This window comes from Myxocyprinus asiaticus, chromosome 28 (assembly GCF_019703515.2).
Source record: "Myxocyprinus asiaticus isolate MX2 ecotype Aquarium Trade chromosome 28, UBuf_Myxa_2, whole genome shotgun sequence".
Lineage (NCBI taxonomy): Eukaryota > Metazoa > Chordata > Actinopteri > Cypriniformes > Catostomidae > Myxocyprinus > Myxocyprinus asiaticus.
The window spans coordinates 25740678-25759033 of NC_059371.1; positions in this window are offsets into that span (position 1 = coordinate 25740678).

Here is an 18356-nt window from a genome sequence, read left to right on the forward strand (position 1 = left end):
TATATATATATATATATATATGTGTGTGTGTGTGTGTGTGTTTCTTAATAAAACATTTTAATTACAATCACTGCAAGTATTACAGTAGAGACAATAATATGGGCTAAAACAAAACAGATCTGGCAGCATGTGTAAAAAATGAGGACTAATACTGGGCTATTTTCGACACATTAACCCAGCAAATGGCTTTTTAAAAGAGATACTAAGCCTACCACACATGATGGAGGTATGGAAGTCCTCCAAACCTTATTTTAGTCTTATTTATTTATTTTATATTTTTTTATTATTAAAACTGCTTCTCTAAAGGTTAAAAAAAAACAACAAAAAAAAAAACAATGTAATGTAACTGAAATTGCATTTCACTTATAGCTAACAGAAATAGATGAATGTCAGACCTCCTATAGCACATGTATACACAACACCTTTCCACTTTTTATTTTATTACTTTTATTTTGAATATCTATATCTTCTTAGTCATGTGACCTAGTGATGTCAGACCACCTGTAATGCATTCACACATACCTGACACACATCTTACATGACTTGGAATTTGGAAATATGATTTTGTGTGTTTTTTATGAATTTTTGACATTTTCAAAACCATATAACTTCCTGGTCATGTGACCTATTGACATCAGACCACCTGTTATATATTTACAAACACATATAACACATCATACACAACTTTGATTTTGGAAACATTATTTTGTGTATTTTTTATGAATTTCTGACATTTTTAAATACATATAACATCCTGGTCATGTGACCTGATGATGTCACACCACCCGTTATATATTTACAAACACCTATAACACATCAGTGATATCACACCACATTTAATGCTTTCGCAAACATATCCTACCCATAATAATAACAATAAGAAGAAGAAGAAGAAAAAGAATAAAAATAAAAATAAAAATCCTTCCCATCTTTGGTTTTTGAAATATCCTCCTGAACATTTGTACTTGGCGCATAACATTTTGTACTTTTGTACATCTGCTGTCATTGTATGGAAAACATCTGCTTGCTATTCAGCTAAATAACTTGTATGTAAGTAACTTTTGTGTAACATGGAAAAAGAACAATATTAAGAACAATATTTCACGAGTATACAATGGTATTAATGACAGAAGTTTTAGTTGTGGGTAAATTGTCTTTCCAGGTCATTTGGAGTAAGTCTTATAGCTCAATGGATAGAGCAGAGTCTTGGCAACACATAGAGCATGGATTCAAATCCCATGTCAGAAATCATCCAAACTACAAGTTATAGTCACTTATTAAAATTGTTGATTGCTACCTATTAAATAGCAGCAAAGCAGGCTGAGATGTAGCCTAGTGGGTAATGCAAGTGTTTTGCCTTTATTCATTGAGGTAGGCATGCTGGTGACATGAGTAAAAGGATGGCCTGTGTCAAATAAGGTTGATTGTTTTGTTTTTTTATATATATATATATATATATGTCAGAAATTAAAATGAATAAAAAATACACATCTTAAACCAAAATCCAAGTCGTGTAAAATGTGATATAGGTGTTTGTGAGTATAGTGTTTATGAATATATTACAGGTGGTGTGACATCATCAGGAATCGTGACCAGGAAGTTATATGGATTAAAAAAGTTCCCCAAAAATCATAAAAAATACACAAAATCATATTTCCATTTTTTTTAATTTAGTAAACAGTAACATTTACAATTGTGTAAATATAACAATAAGTATTATACAATAAGATATACATTTTACAATATAAATATATAGAAAAGGAAACAATAACAAAAATAAGTAAACAGCTGAAAACAAAAAGCCAGGAATGAAAGAAAACTATACATAAAAGTGCCTTAAGAAAATTGTAATAAATATTTTGTAAAGCTCGCAAATACTCACAGTTTTTAATGCTTTCTTATTGAAAGAGTCTCTAATATTGTCAATGTACATCTTGGTTTCAACAAAACCATAAAGTTGAGTTTACGCTGATAAATCTTGATTTATGGATATGAAATTTGGCTATAATTATGATAAGATTAACTAAATGAAAAAACTGTTCATCTTCTTTTGGATTGTCAGTAAAGCCAAATAGTACATTTTCCCATAATATTGAAAATGTTCTTGAATATGGAATATTCTCAATAATAAATTTCTGCACATGTTGCCACAGTGTAACTTAATAATTGCAATGACAAAATAAATGTAATGAAGTTTCATGATAAACATTACAAAAACCACAATTTGTATTAATGTCTTTTTTGAATTTTTGTAAATAATGATTAGCTGGATAGAATCTATGTATGAGTTTAAATGAAACCTCTAATATGGTACTTCTGAGGTAGTAACCAAACCATTTTCCAGCATATTGTCTTACCATTTAAACAGGAATTCCAGTGTGAAATAACATATGGTACAGTGATAATTTCTCTTTGAAAAAGATATCGGATAACTTTATTATTGTTTTTGGTAGTCAATGATAAGCATGTTTTACCAACAAAGGTTTCAGAAACATCAGAAGAGATTAAGTCAATTGACCAGTGTTCATAAATACCTTTGAACAACATGTGTGTACCTGAGGGAATAGACCTGATAACAACTGAGTACTCTCTTTGAGTAATAGGTATTTTAAAATGTAAAAGAAATTCTTCATAAGTAAATAATAATCCCTCTGTATTATATAACTGACTAACCATTCGAATGTTGTTGTCAAACCAGTTTTAAAAAAAAGAGAGAGATTTATGTTTATACAATATATTTCGATTGTTCCAAATAAAGTGGTGGTGAGGGGAAAAATTATGCTTATAGATTAAAGACCATGACATAAACATTTGTTTATGAAAAGCTGACAATTTTACTGGAATTTTATCTATATTATAATTACACATTAAGATAAAATTAAGACCACCGAACTACGAAAAAATGTAATGGGGAATGAAGTTCCAGACAGAATTGGGATTTTTTTAGATGGTGCCTAATCCAGTTGATTTTGAATGTGTGATTCATAGTGGTAAAATCTCAAAAATTAAGACCACCGTTTTTATATGTATTCATCACTACAGATTTTCTAATATAGTGTGTATGGTTTTTCCATAAAAAATTAAAGAGCATTTGATCAATTACTTTGCTAGTTCGATTGTCCAGGTATAAAGATATTGCTACATATGTTAATCTTGCTATACCCTCTGTCTTTGCAAGGAGAACTCTCCCTTAAATACCTTTGGAGCCAGAGATTCAGTTTCCTTTTTGTTTTAGTGATTAAAGTTGAGAGAGCATCTTTTCAACTGATCTTTAACAATAATAATTCCTAAATATGTGACAGTATCTTTAATTGGGATGTTACAAATATTATTTAAGTCGCAATCTTTAACAGCCATTAGCTCAGATTTCTTAATATTGAGATACAGACTGGATGCATAAGAAAAAACTTTAATAATATTGATAGCCACTGGAATTTCACCCATATCATTTAAGAAAATCATCGGCTAATTGACTCTCTCTATTTGCCATTAAGATTCCTTTGAGATTATTGCAAGCAGGAAAAGACAGGGGGATATGGGACAACCTTGTCTAATTCCTCTTTTTAAATCAAATTGGGAGGAAGTTCCATTTTTTAGTTTAATTGAGCAATTTGCATTGTTGTATAAAGTTTGAATAACTGTACAAAAAAAAATCACCAAAACCGAAGGCTTTCAAAGAGGAAAAAAGAAAACCATGTTCAAAAGTGTCAAAGGCTTTTTGAAAGTCTAAAAATAAAATAAAGCTATTAGTATTAGTAAAGTGGGAATAATCTAATATATCTATAACTAATCTAATGTAATTTTCAAAAAGGCAGATTGAGTTTCATCAATAATGTTGTCCAAAACAATTTTAATTCTTTTAGCAAATATAGATGCAATTAATTTATAATCATTGTTTAAAAGACTAATCGGTCGCCAATTATCAATAAAGAGTAGTTATTTTTTTAGGCTTGGGAATCAGGGTAATTAAGCCTTGAGTCATAGAAGCTGGGAGGCTAGTGTTAGATATACTCTCATAGAAAAGCGGAAGGAGGAAAGGGGCTAGCTGTTCAGCAAATAATTTATAGAATTCTGATGTTTAACCATCATTTCCAGGAGATTTATTATTTTTTAAACTGTTAATTGAATTAATTATTTCTTCTAAGTTAATAGGTTGATCACACATTACTTTATCCAAATCACTTATTTTCCTAACATCTTTTAATGAGTTGAGGAAATCAAGAGAACCCTTTTTATTATACTGTGATGAATACAATTTGCTGTAAATTGTGGAACAATATTTCGAGATCTCTTTTGGGTCATTAGTAATTTTACCATTAATATTTAACTGAAGGATTGTATTTAATGTACCCTAAATTTTGTACCCTAAAATAATTTTCTTCCCCCTCCTCCAACCATCTTTTCCTTGATCTTACAAAAGCACCTTCAGCCTTTCTTTTGAAGATATTATCTAATTTATTCTGTAAATCAACCATATTTAATTTATCTAAATCTGTAAAATTATTTGGCCCTTTATTTAAAAGCGAGGTAATTCCAAGTATAACATTATTTTCTTGTTCTTTCTGAATAATAGACAGGTGACTGCCAAAGTTTCTTACAGTAAATATTTTGAAGCTTCAAATTTAAAAAGTTCCCAATTAGTACAACATAGCATGTTGTGTAAGGTGCGTTATAGATGTGTGTGAATGCGTTACAGGTTGACATCATCAGGTCACATGATCTGGAAATTATATGGATTTGAAAATTTCAAAAATTCATAATAAATACACAAAATAATATTTCTAAAATCCAAGTCATGTAAGGTGTGTTATATGTGTTTGTGAAATTTTACAGGTGGTGTGACATCATTAGGTGAAATGAACAAGAAGTTAAATGGATTTTAGTATTTTATCAAATTCCAGAAAAATACACAAAAATATATTTCCACAATCAAAGCTGTGTAAGAAATGTAGCAGGTGTGTATAAATACATTGCAGGTGATGTGAGATCTTAAGGTAAAAAGCCAGAAAGTTAAATAGATTTATTTCATTAAAGCATTCAGTTTACATTAAATAGTTATAACCAGTGTTGGGGGTAATGCAATAAAAGTAACGTGTGTTACGTAATCAGATTACTTTTTTAGAGTAACAAGTAAAGTAATGCCATATTTTTTTATTTTTTAGACCATAATATCTGAGTTACTTTTTAAATAAAGTAACGCGTTGCTTTTGTACACCTCCACTGTCCCTGTATTGCGAGAAATCAGGAGTAAAAGTATGCAAAGTTCAGGGAGGGGACGTAGTGCATGATTGGCATTGTAATTCTATAAAGTGTGAGGCCAGAGACTATTTAGCAGTAGAGATGAGTCACTTCTATTTAAATGAATGGGAGAAATAGGAACGCCCACCCAAGAAGCTCTAGCACCCAACAGTCAAATGATGTAGAAAGTAAGTCCTGCCTTGCAGGTAAAAGAGCCAATCAGCTTTTAGATACAGACATCGCCTGTCAATCAACTCGCTAACGTGCATGCGCATTTCATGTTTTAGCGTAATATGAGGTCAACATTCGGTTGAGTGAAACACGATTGATTCATGTGTTAATACACACTGCATAAAAAAATTAGTAAACGCATTTAGGCAGAGGGATTCTAAGACTAGTCTTCCACTGGCCACGACATGATACACAGGGTGAAATACTCACTCAATTCACTGACTTATGCAGCCAAACTGCTCCGTGTTACAGCTCCCTGTAACTAGGAGAATGGGATGAGAATAGACTCTGGATCAGTGACTCCAAGCAATGTTTTACATCGATTGTGTACGCAGAGAAGATGTCTTAGTTTCTAAAAATATTCTACGTTTTTGTTTTATAATAAAGAATTAGTATGATTCATGAAACAAACCATTTTTATGACATTTTGGTAGCATTAAAAATGATTCCATCACATTGCACCTTTGAAGTTGTGGCGTCTGTATGCACCATGAATCAACTCAAAACAAGCATGCACTGAGATGACTTAAGTGAAAAACAGACTTATTCCTTGAACATGCTAGACTGGCATTCCCCTCTGAATTTTATCCTGACTTCTGAAGAACATCTTAAGTTGACTCTGACATTGTCAATGGGTACAGCAAATGATGACATATATAATACAGGTTCAAGTGCTGGACTTTGCTGCTTTAGGTAAGACAGTGGTTATTCTTCAATATTCATGCTGGCTGCCATGTTGATGGAAAAACAAATCATGCATATTCATGTTATTGATTCTTTATTATAAATGTGACATGAAGACCTACTTTCTAAATATCTGTTTGTTTACTATGTTGTTTTGGAGTGTTGTACAATAGCTAACATGACCTGTATGGCTTACTTGTATGGAATGCATAGCATAGCAGAACAGAAAGTTGTTGTGAGGAAAAATAATGCAAAAGCAAAGTAACGCTTTACTTTCCATAATTCTTTTTTTTTTTTTTTTTTTTAAGTTGCTTTTTTAAGGAGTAACGCAATATTCTAACGAGTTACTTTTAAAAGTAACGTTACCCAACACTGGTTATAACAGGGATATAAATCATAATAAAATTAAAAATGATATAAATTTAACTTAATTTGTTTACCAACATAAACATTACACATGTAAAAAGAACCACCTTTATAATGTAGTCATGCAATAATGCATCTCTTAACTAATATTTGTGCGTTTTGCACTTTTGAGACACTCCCTAACTTGGATTGCCCTTGATGGGATCGCTGTTTTGCGTTTTTCACTTCTGATGCTTAAAACAATTGCATTTATCCAATAACATCATAATTACTTTTGCTATTATGATTTACAGTGTTATCTGAATGAGACACAGCATGAACCGCCACTATTTTGCAATTACATACCAATTAACGATAAAGGAAGGATCGAATGCCTAATGAATATCCAATATAAAAACAACTTTACCGCAGTAGTAAATACTCGTTCCGAGTTGTTCACAAGCCTCATATGCAAACGTTTCTTCTTCGCTGGCATTGCAAATGATAGGATGCATTTGCAGGTTTTGTTTCAATGGTTTGTAGATAAATACACATTTCATCCAGAGCTGTTTGTTCCCTGTGTGTTCTACAGTATCCGTATACGACTCCAGTGGTTAAATCCATATCTTTAGAAGCGATATAATAGGTGTGGGCAGTGAGAAACAGAACAATATTTAAGTCCTTTTTTAACACTAAATCTCCACTTTAACTTTTACTTTTATATGTAAAAGTGAAAGTGGAGATTTAGAGTAAAACAAAGACTTTTTTTCTCACACACACCTATTATATTGCTTCTGAAGAAGGATTACTTCTCTGTTTCCTTTATGTGATTTTTGGAGCTACAAAGGTCTGATCACCATTCACTTGCATTGTATGGACCTACAGGATTGAGATATTCTTCTAAAAATCTTTATTTGTGTTCTGCAGAAGAAAGTCACACACATCTGGAATGACATACATTTTTGGGTGTACTATCCCTTTAACATGAACTTACAATGAGCAATGCTTTTACAGCATTTATTTATCATTGTAAATGTTGATTTCAACATATTCTAATATATTTTAATTAAAAGGTGTATAATTTAAAATTAATGCAATATGAACTAACATGAACAAGGAACAATAGAATTATTTTGATAAATTAACATTAACAAAGATTAATAAATGCTGTAAAAAAAAAAAAACATTGTTCAGATATACCTAATGCATTAATTAAAGTTAATAAATAGAACCTTATTGTAAAGTTTTACCATTAAATTAAAGAAAATGGTTTAGCTCTTATGTATCATTTTATCTCCCTGCAAATCACATAGTTGTGATGTCTTGAGAGAGCCTTATTAATTTTTTACACCCTGAGTATAGCCTCAAATTGTGGGAGCATTTTTGCAAAAGAGCAATGTAACAGTATAACGGATGGGCAAGTAGGCGGCGGGAACCGGCTGCACAGCAAACATAAAGTTTAATGTTAAAACTCAATATTAAACCAACATAAACAAACACAGACACACATGCAACATGGCCGCGTGCGTCTCTCTCTCTCTTGAACCGGCGTCTCCGGCTGCCCCTTATTCCACTCTCCCACTGATCAGCTGATTCAGCGCCAGCCGTGCTCCATCACGGCCTGGCCACGCCCTCCTCCTTGTCCTCCTTCCTCCGGATCTCGCCGGCCGGCAGCGACCCCTCCGTCCCCAGGCAGACGGCCGCGGCTGCTCCTCTGTGACTGCGTATCCCTCCTCCCTCCCGGGTTTCAGCACCAGTGTAACAGAACTTTGGGTTTGGGTATGGAAAATGAGGAGACGGGGAGCAGTGACACGCTGCAGGTAAGGCTTTTATTTTTCTGCCTCCAGCACCGTATGCAGTCTTTTCTTAATTCACTAAATTCAGTATGCAACACTCTCAATGAACATAAACTTCTTAAAATAATAAAGTTCTCAAAACTCAGAGACACACATAAGACGAAGGCGATCGTATCATGAAGGCGATAGGGGCGGCTACGAACCATCACCCCCGGGTTGGTCTCGATGTGGTGCTCAATGAGGTTCGTGTGGCCGGTGAGAGGCGAGAACACGTCTGCGAATTCCGCTTGCAACTTGGCTATCTCTGTGAGCTTCAACGGTGAGAGGTGGTCTCCACACGGGACCGGGGTGAACTGATTTGGTTTGAGCGTCACCTCTGGCCTGAGCTCCGCCCTCTCGGGAACTACCGTCGCCAAGGCCACAGGGACTGCCTCCCTCCATGATTTTAGGAGGTTGAGATGGTAAACTTGACATGCTCTGCCCCTATCCGTTCGCTTAACCTCAAAATCGAGATCTCCAAATTGCCGTGTTTCCTCAAAGGGCCCTTGCCACTTGGTGAGTAATTTAAAGCTTGAGGTGGGCAGTAATACAAGCACTTTATCTCCTGGTTTGAATTCCTGTAGTTGAGTGCCCCATCAAACAGCCAGCTTTGACATTCCTGAGCTTGGAGCAAATTCTCCTGTGTTATAATTGACCCAAAGTGTGGAGTTTTGCTCTAAGATCAAGAATGTATTGAATTTCATTTTTACTGTTTGGAGGTCCCTCCTCCCAAGCTTCCCGCATGACATCAAACACGCCACACGGCCGATGCCCATACACGCCCGGAAACACCGCCATGTAGTCCTCGGCCAGCTGGATCACTTCCACCAGCGACACCGGACGGTGGCACTGGACCCACTCGGCCATCCCATGGGGCAGCTGGGCAACGAACTGCTCCAGTGCCACCTTGTCCATGATGTCCTAGGCTCCGCAGGGTTCCCCCACCAGCAGCCATTTACGGCAGGCATCCCAGAGCTACTATGTGAAGGTGAACAGGCGGCCATGTTTGCCCAGCTTCAGGGTGCAGAAGTGCTGTCGGCTCTGTTTGGGGGTTCAGCCAACCCATTGCAGAATGGCACCTCCTGGAATCGGTGATCCTGATCCTGGCACAGTTTAAGCAGGGCCTGATGTTAAGAATGATGCATGCTGGCGAGGGACTGGATAACTTCTGCCAACAGTGAGGACTCCATGCAGGCATACATTTCCTCCAAAATCCCGGGCCATGCCGCCACAGTGGACTATCTGAGCCCTAAAGGGTGTGGCAAGCACCTTAGGCATGTAGCCTTTTTTGGGTTTGATGGTGGCTTTCGAAAGTCCCGGACCGAATTCCAGAAATGAACTGTCAACTGACAGTGCCTGTATATCACCAACCCATTTAACTGAGTGGGTTCGAACGGGGGGCTCATGGGTGCCCTCAGCACCAGATTCAAGTCCCATGTTGGAACCGTAGTAGGGCAAGGGGGGTTTAAGCACCTCGCTCCCCTAAGGATATTTATGATCAAATCATGTCTGCCTATAGAGGAGCCAGCCTCTGGGGCATGAAGTGCCGAGATGGTCGCTACATAAACCTTAAGTGTTGATGGAGTAAGACCTGCATCTAAACGCACTTGAAGGAATGTAAGGATCTCCGTTATGGATCAATTCACTGGGTTTTTGCTGCATGAAGAGCACAAATCCGCAAACACATGGCATTTAGTGCATAGAGGCATCTCGTGGATGGTGCTCTAGCCTGCAAAATGGTGTTCATTACAGACTGAGCCAATTCCAGCTCGTTCGCTGTGCTCCGTTCAGGGGCCATACGTGAAGGTTCCACAGTTCTGGCTGGGGCCACTTAACATCTTCATAATTTCCGGAAAACATGGCTGGTTTGGCCATTTTGGCACAACCAACAGAACCGTTTCCTTGTCCTCTTGGACTTTGGGCATGGAGTACCAAAGAGAGCAGTGGGCTGCGGAGGCAAATAGGTCGACTTCCGCTTTGTTGAACATTTCCCAAATCCTCAGAACCATCTGAGGATGAAGTCTTCATTCCCCCGCCATCGGTCCCTGGCGCAACAGCATGTCCGCTCCGCAGTTCAGACAGCCCGGAACATATGTCGCGTGCAGGGAGAGAAGGCGCGCGCTCCACATGTGGAGGTGTTGCACCAGGCTCATCATTGATAGCGATCGAGTGCCACCCTGGCGATTTATATACGCTATCACTGACACTGACGTGATGATTCATTATGTCGGAATGGAAAGCCTTCACAGCCAACAAGTCGGCTAGCATTTCCAAGCAGTTGATGTGCCAGGCCCGTTTCGCACCCGTCCAAGTGCCAAAAGCAGGGCGTCCATCGCACAGCGTGCCCCAACCCGTGTTGGATGCATCCATGGTCACCACTTTCCATCTGAAAACTTGACCCAGCATAACACCCTGCTGATAAAGGTTTGGAGCTGTCCATGGTGCTAGAGCAGCCAGACAGCGGTGAGTCACGGTGACGTGCACATGCCCCCGGTGCCAGGTGTGACATGGTACATGGTGTTTGAGCCAGCACTGGAGAGGTCTGGCGGTATGACAGCGGATGCTGCCTCCATAAAGCCCAGCATTTTCTGAAAAGACAAGTGGAAATACTTTCCCCAGTTTGAACTAAGACAGACACTGATGAATGGTCCGGATGCGCTCTCTCGTACACATGCATGCTCACAGAGTCGAGTCGAACTCCCAAAAAGGAGATTCAGTAGTTTGAATGTTAATGTAATCTTGTGTAGAAGCAGTAAACGTATTTGCCTTGCTGTCCGTATACTGGAGGGCTCGGAACTCGAGACTCGACTCGAGTCCTGATTACCTCCACCGGACTTTACTTATTTAGATAATGGATCTAGAGAATAGGTGGAGATGGGGTGGAGGTGGGATGTCAGGAGAGTCGCCACAGGAAGCAGGTAAGTATACTCCTGCACGTGGACTGTGATTTATCAGATTAAAATTAACATGCTCCTCCTGAACCTCTGTTAATTAACTCCATTTCAGTAGTTTGTATGTTAATGTAATTTTGTGTTGAAGCAGTAAATGTATTTGGCTTGCTGTCCGTATACTGGAGGGCTCGGAGCTTGAGACTCGACTCGAGTCCTGATTACCCCCAAAAAGGCATTAAGATGAAAGAACAGTATAATGACTATGGCAGGAAGTATTTAGCACAGCAAGCCAGCAACAATTCTATTTGGCATATTGGCTTGGTGGATGCGTCTGAATTGTTTTTCCCCAAAACAAATTTGTACAGAGGGAGTGCTTTAAGCATATGTTTGAAGGTGCATTCTTGTACGATTGCTGTTCGAGAGGGCTACGCTGCAATTCAAACGAGAGACCACCACTCGTCATAGAAGTGGGTGGGCTCACAGTATGCGAACAGGGAAGGTGAAAATAAGAGTTGGCTCATGCTACGTTCGAAAGGGAGGGCTCAAACTGTGATTCAAATGAGAGACTGTTCTAAGAGAGTGAGGTTTAGCTCACGGCATTTGAGCGCGTAAGCCCAGCAAGCAGTCGAACGGGGAAGGTGAGAATGAGAGTTGGCTCGCACTGTGTTCGAAAGGGAGGGCTCACATTGCAATTCGAATGGAAGACTGCTCTATAAAGAGAGAGCTCTCACGGCATTCGAAAGGGTAAGCCCAGCAAGCAGTCGAACAGGGAAAGTGAGCATTAGTTGGTCATTCTGCGTTCAAAAAGGGAGGGCTTACACTGTGATTTGAACGGGAGACTGCTCTATAGAGAGAGAGCGCTCACGGCATTCGAATGGGTAAAGCCCAGTAAGCAGTCAAACAGGGAAAGTGAGCACTTGATGGTCATGCTGCGTTCGAAAGGGAGGGCTCACACTGCGATTCGAATGAGAGACTGCTCTATATGGAGAGAGCACTCACAGCATTCGAACAGGTAAGCCCAGCAAGTAGTCGAACGGGAAGAATGAGAACAAGAGTTGGCTCGTGTTGTGTTCAAAAGGGAGGGCTCATACTGCAATTCGAACGGGAGACTGCTCCATAGAGAGAGAGCACTCACGGCATTCGAACGGGTAAGCCCAGCAAGCAGTCGAACGGGGAAGGTGAGAATGAGAGTTGGCTCGCATTGTGTTCGAAAGAGAGGGCTCACACTGCGATTAGAATGGAAGACTGCTCTATAAAGAGAGAGCGCTCACGGCATTCGAAAGGGTAAGCCCAGCAAGCAGTCGAACAGGAAAAGTGAGCATTAGTTGGTCATTCTGCATTCAAAAAGGGAGGGCTCACACTGCGATTCGAACGGGAGACTGCTCTATAGAGAGTGAGCGCTCACGGCATTCGAATGGGTAAGCCCAGCAAGCAGTCGAACGGGAAGAATGAGAACAAGAGTTGGCTCATATTGTGTTCAAAAGGGAGGGCTCACACTGCAATTCGAATGGGAGACTGCTCCATAGAGAGAGAGCACTCATGGCATTTGAACGGGTAAGCCCAGTAAGCAATCGAACGGGGAAAGTGAGAACAAGAGGAATGGGGCTTGTTTGCGGGGGTAGCCTCTCTCAATAGACTACCCATTGATAGGGAAATATGGTGCTTTGAGAAGAGGAGGTGGTGACCGCTATCTCCTGTAATGCTAGCTGCAGCTGCTGAGAAGCGAAGAAAAAAAGGCTTCAGCAGAAGCATGGTAAAAAAGCTGCTGCGGCAGTAGAGTAAAGTGGGCCTTCTGTGGGAGCGGAGTTTAAAGCGCTGTGGCGGCAGTGGATTGAGTATTTTGGGGCATAGTGAAGGAGCTCCTGTGGGAGCACTGCTGTGTTTCCATTGCTGTAGATACACTTCTATGAAAGTATGGAACTTAGACATTGAAAGCGCCTGTGGAGAAAATATTAACAACTGTGTACACACAATTGGTATGGGTGGGGGACTGTTGCTGTGGTATCGAGTAGGGCACAAAAGACTTAATTAGATTTATTAACACCTGTAATGGAAGCAAAGGTTAGTTTGTACTTACCTGAAGGGGAGCAAATGGTTAGTTAGGAACACGTAAATGTATTACCTTTATATATGTCTGTAAGGGAAGCAAAAGGTTAGTTATGGAAAACGTGTCAACTGCGTTCATATGCAGCTTTGAGGAAAGCAAAAATTTAGTTAAGAATACAACTTTATTATATTTGTCATGGCGGGGCACTGTTGCTGCGGTATTAAGTAGGGCACAAAAAACTTCATTAGAATCATCAACACCTGTAAGGGAAGCAAAGGTTAGTTTGTACTTACCTGTAGGGGCAGCAAATATTAGTTAGGAATATGTACCTTTATATACGTCTGTAAGGGGAGCAGAAGGTTAGTTATGGAAAATGTGTCAATTACGTTTATATGCAGCTTTGAGGGAAGCGAAAGGTTAGTTAAGAATACAACTTTATTATGTTTGTCACGGCAGGGCACTGCTGTGGCAAAAACAAAATGCGAAAGGGGAGATGATGTGGCATAATTGAGAGTATGCGGGCAATGCTGCGGCAGTATCGAGCGTGGGCAGGTGCTGCAGCACATTATCTGGAAGAAAACTCTTTTAACGCAACTAATTTTTTTAACACCATTAATGCACATCCTAAAACGACCCTTTGAATCACCCGTAGTGCATGAGAAGTTAGTTGATTCACGCCAACGCCTCTAATTTTAGATTACCGATGAAAAAATGTAGAAAAGTCTTTTGGATGGAAAATTCCACTACAAATCTTTGCCATCTGCAGTTACTGCCAAGCAGAATTTATTTACCACTGGAGTACATCCAGTCTGAAATACCATTTGCAAGCAAAGCATACAACTAATGCAGTCAATGTCATGCCTTAATCATGCCTTGCATAGAGGTATACATTATTAAACTACTAAAGATTGTGAATAGTCTGTGGGCATGATAAATGGGTACTATTTGTATTTGAGAAAAAAAATTGGGAAAAGTATGTCTGTGTGTGCGGAGGGGGTTGGGGGGAGACATGTTAGTATAAGAAGTTTCTCACAATTTAAGTGATTTTGAATTTTCTCCTATTGCAGGTACTGAACTGAACTTCTCAGAGGAGAAAAGTTTGTTTCATGCTCAGTGGTGCTGCCTGCTTTGTGCCATCTGTCTCAAGTGATGGACACCACTGAAGATGACCAAGCTTACATGGTCAAATTTAAGCAGACTTTCACAGCAGACATGGAGAAACGTAAAGAAAAACAAACATCACATGGCTGAAGATTGCCACAGCAATTGATTGACCTCAAATGCCTGCACAGAGCTGATAGGGCTGAGGTGTGGAATTTGATCAGTAACTTGCTTAAGGAAGAGAGATTTGGACAGCAACTGGTGCAAGCAACAACTTCAGATCCACCAAAGAAAAAAGCAGCTCTCTTGGTTGCTTTGGAGTCTGACTCTGAGGAGGAGGAGGACTTCATTGAGAAATGTTTGGAGCGCTACAGAGCAGAGCAGAGCCTGTCATCAGCATGGAAGACTGTCCCCTACAGAGGTGATCTGATCATGCAGGGGCTCACAACAGGCTTGCCTGCCTAGCAAGCAAATATTTGGCAACGCCTGCCTCATTAACACCCTGTGAGAGGTTTTCCATCTCCGGGCATATTGTGCAGAAAAAGCGAGCTGCCTAATCGTCCGAAAATGTAACCAGGCTTGTGTGTCTAAGCAGCTGGCTTAGTGCAAAGAAATAGTAAAACTATAGTTGTGATATCAAAGAGCAGTATTCAGAAGATTGTTACCTGTTGAAATACTTAAAAAGCCCAAAACAGGGGGCCTGGGTAGCTCAGAAAGTAAAGACGCTGACTACCATACCTGGAGTCGCAAGTTCGAATCCAGGGCGTGCTGAGTGACTCCAGTCAGGCTTCCTAAGCAACCAATTGGCCTGGTTGCTAGCGTGGGTAGAGTCACATTGGATAACCTCCTCATGGTTGCTATAATGTGGTTCTTGCTCTCGGTGGGGCACGTGGTGAGATGTGTGTGGATGCCGCGGAGAATAGCGCAAGCCTCCACATGCGCTAGGTCTCCGCGGTAACACGCTCAACAAGCCATGTGATAAGATGCACGGATTGACTGTCTCAGACATGGAGGCAATTGAGATTTGTCCTCCGCCACCCGGATTGAGGCAAGTCACACACCACCACGAGGACTTAGAGCACATTGGGAATTGGGTATGCCAAATTGGGGAGAAAAGGGGAGAAAATCCAAAAAAACCCATTCCAAAACAGCCAACCTGGGGTTTATCAGCTGGGAGCCACCTATCTTCAATGTTTTGCCCCATTAACCCAACCCAACACCGGATCCCCTCCAACGCCTCTCGTCCTTGCCTTCCCATCCAGACATCCTTCCTTCATGAATTACTTGCAACCAGGGTTCTCAAATGATTTCAAGTGATCAAGCTCTTTGAGGGTTATAGATGATAAACTTAGTTCCTACTTTTGCATTTAAATAAAAGGGATGCAGATCTGAATGTAACTGTTTGAATTACTGACTTACTCAAAGCATGAGTAAAATGTGAACGATATCATATTTCTCTGGTGTATAGTGCAAAAGCTCTCTACCAGCTCTCAGACTGCAGCTTAATTTAATGTGCAGTGTGAAAATGTTGCTGTGAGCAGTCTTTTAGAAACATCACAATACAAGCTTGCATTGTGTGAACATACTCCTCTAGACATACAATGGGATCCATAAGTCTGAGACAATGCTTCCATTAAAAAAAAAAAAAAACATTTAATTTTCTTTTCATTACAAATTAGCCTACATATCAGCACAAAAATTTGAGTGAAAAACAATAATTTCAGAATTTCTCAGTATTTAGGAATTTCCACATTTTTAATTTAGTGACATTTACCATTTACTCAGACATATATTACCAGTCAAATCATTCTTGAAGCTTATGAGAAAATATAAATTTTATTTGAATTTCATTATATGAAAATTTCAAGAACTCATTGAATGTGGCATAAAAATTAGGCTTTGTGTCTATGAGGACTGAGATGTTTATGCTCTCTTCAATATGCCTACAATACCCACATCCTCTGGAGACATGATCAATACATTTCTCCATTATGTTTGTAGTTCTTCTAGTGCAGTTTTTAATGTTACTCAGGTGGTGGAGTGTGAGAGCAGCCAAGGCTGTTGGGATTGGTGGATTTCAGGGTGGTTTGGCAATGATATAACCCCCCGATCTTTGATTCACCGGTGGAGTCATAGGTGGAGTCTGAAAGCACCAGACCATATATCCAACCAGATGATTTGGAAGAAAGCATCAGAGACTTGATCTTACAGAAGTAATATACATAATGAAAATTAAGACACTGCTGTTGAAATTTATAGATGTTCTTTTGAATTCAGCAAGGTACATACAGCATGTAGCTCATAATGCAAATTATTGCAGTCCCTTCAAAAACAGACCGAAAGAGAGACATTTTGTTTAATTTTAGGTATGTTAGATCTAGCTGTGTAGGAATTAGGCAAAGACTGTAAGCTTCCAAGCACATACCAGACATTCCTTGCTCTGAAGCACATTCATTATTTGAACCAGTGAACCATTAAAAGCAAAAAGCTCATTCCAGCTTTGATCAGGCAGGAGACATGTTGTTTCTATTCAGACACAATCAGTGCAGGCAGCGGGCCAAACTGGGAGTGGGCTGCTGACTCAGCCGCCAATGGTGTGTTCATTTATCTGCACTGCAGTGATCTGCCCCCCCCCCCCCCCCCCCCCCCCCTCTCTCTCTCTCTCTCTCTCTCTCAGACACACAATTGTTTTCAATTTTAAAGTACTTTATTAGCATGATTGTGTTTACATACAACATTGCCAAAGCATTAATACACAAAACAGATAAGGTCAAGACAAAAAATAACAGTAACAAATAACAATAAAAATATAATTAAAATAAGGTGCCAGGTAAATAATAAAATAAAATAAAACTATAACAATATACACTATACAATATAAAATAAAATAAGCATTTAACAAGACATTATGAACATAAAAAAAAAAAAACTGTGAACGAGGGTGTGCACTTCAAAAATGAATTTTGCTGCAACTGATGCATGATTGTCCTCCTCCAGTAGCACCTGCATTTGATTTGTTTCTGCTGAACTGGAAAACTGTGACATGAGGTTTGAGAGTTTGTCAAAGTATTTCTCTCTCACCTCTATAAATTTCTCACAGTGAAGGAGAAAGTGTGTCTCTGTCTCGACCTCACCAGTGTCAGTGAGCACAGACTCGTTCTTCCTTTGGAAGCCGTGTTTGTCTGTGTCTCCCCTTTTCAGTGGCCAGACTGTGATCACTGAGCCTGTATTTGGTGAGGATCCATCTCTGTTTTGGATCTCTTACAGTGTAGAGATATTCTGCCAGATTATACTTTCTGTTTAGGGCCCGATAACATTCCAATTTGCTTTGGTTTTTACTTTCATTTTCCCAATGTTCCAAATATGAATTTTTGCTTTCTTTTATGATTTGGTTTATTCTGATTTGGTTTTGTTCAGCAGTGCTGGTCTGAAACTGGTGTTTGTTAGTGGGTTTGTGAATTTCAGAGCCAGCAGACAAAGGGGACTGATTTTAGGCTTCAACTCTTGGGTTTTAAGGGCTTCATGTTGCATTGTGTTAGGGGAACTTGGATTTAGGTGTGTCAGAATTTGAAGGATTGTTATCTATGGGGTGTTTGTCCCTTCTAGAGTAATCTGCCAGACAGAGTGGACCCCAAACCTCACATCCATACAGAGCAATAGGCATAATAATACTATCAAAGATTTTACACTAAATTGTTACAGGAATGTCTATTTGGGTAAATTCGCCGCACAGTCTTCTAGCTTTCTCTTTTAGTGCATTCACTGCCAGACCAAAACCCCCTGAAGCACTGATTTTTAGACAGAGGTAGTCATAGTGTAGGGTGTGTTCTATTGCATTGTTTCCCAGAGTGAATGTGTATCTGGTTTCCTGTAATCTGGCTTTTTTCTGGAAGTTTTTCTAGTTCTCCGGCAGGTCCAGGTGCTGCTGCAGCCCTTGTGCAGTAGCTGACAGCAGCACCAGATCATCTGCATAGAGAAGAAATT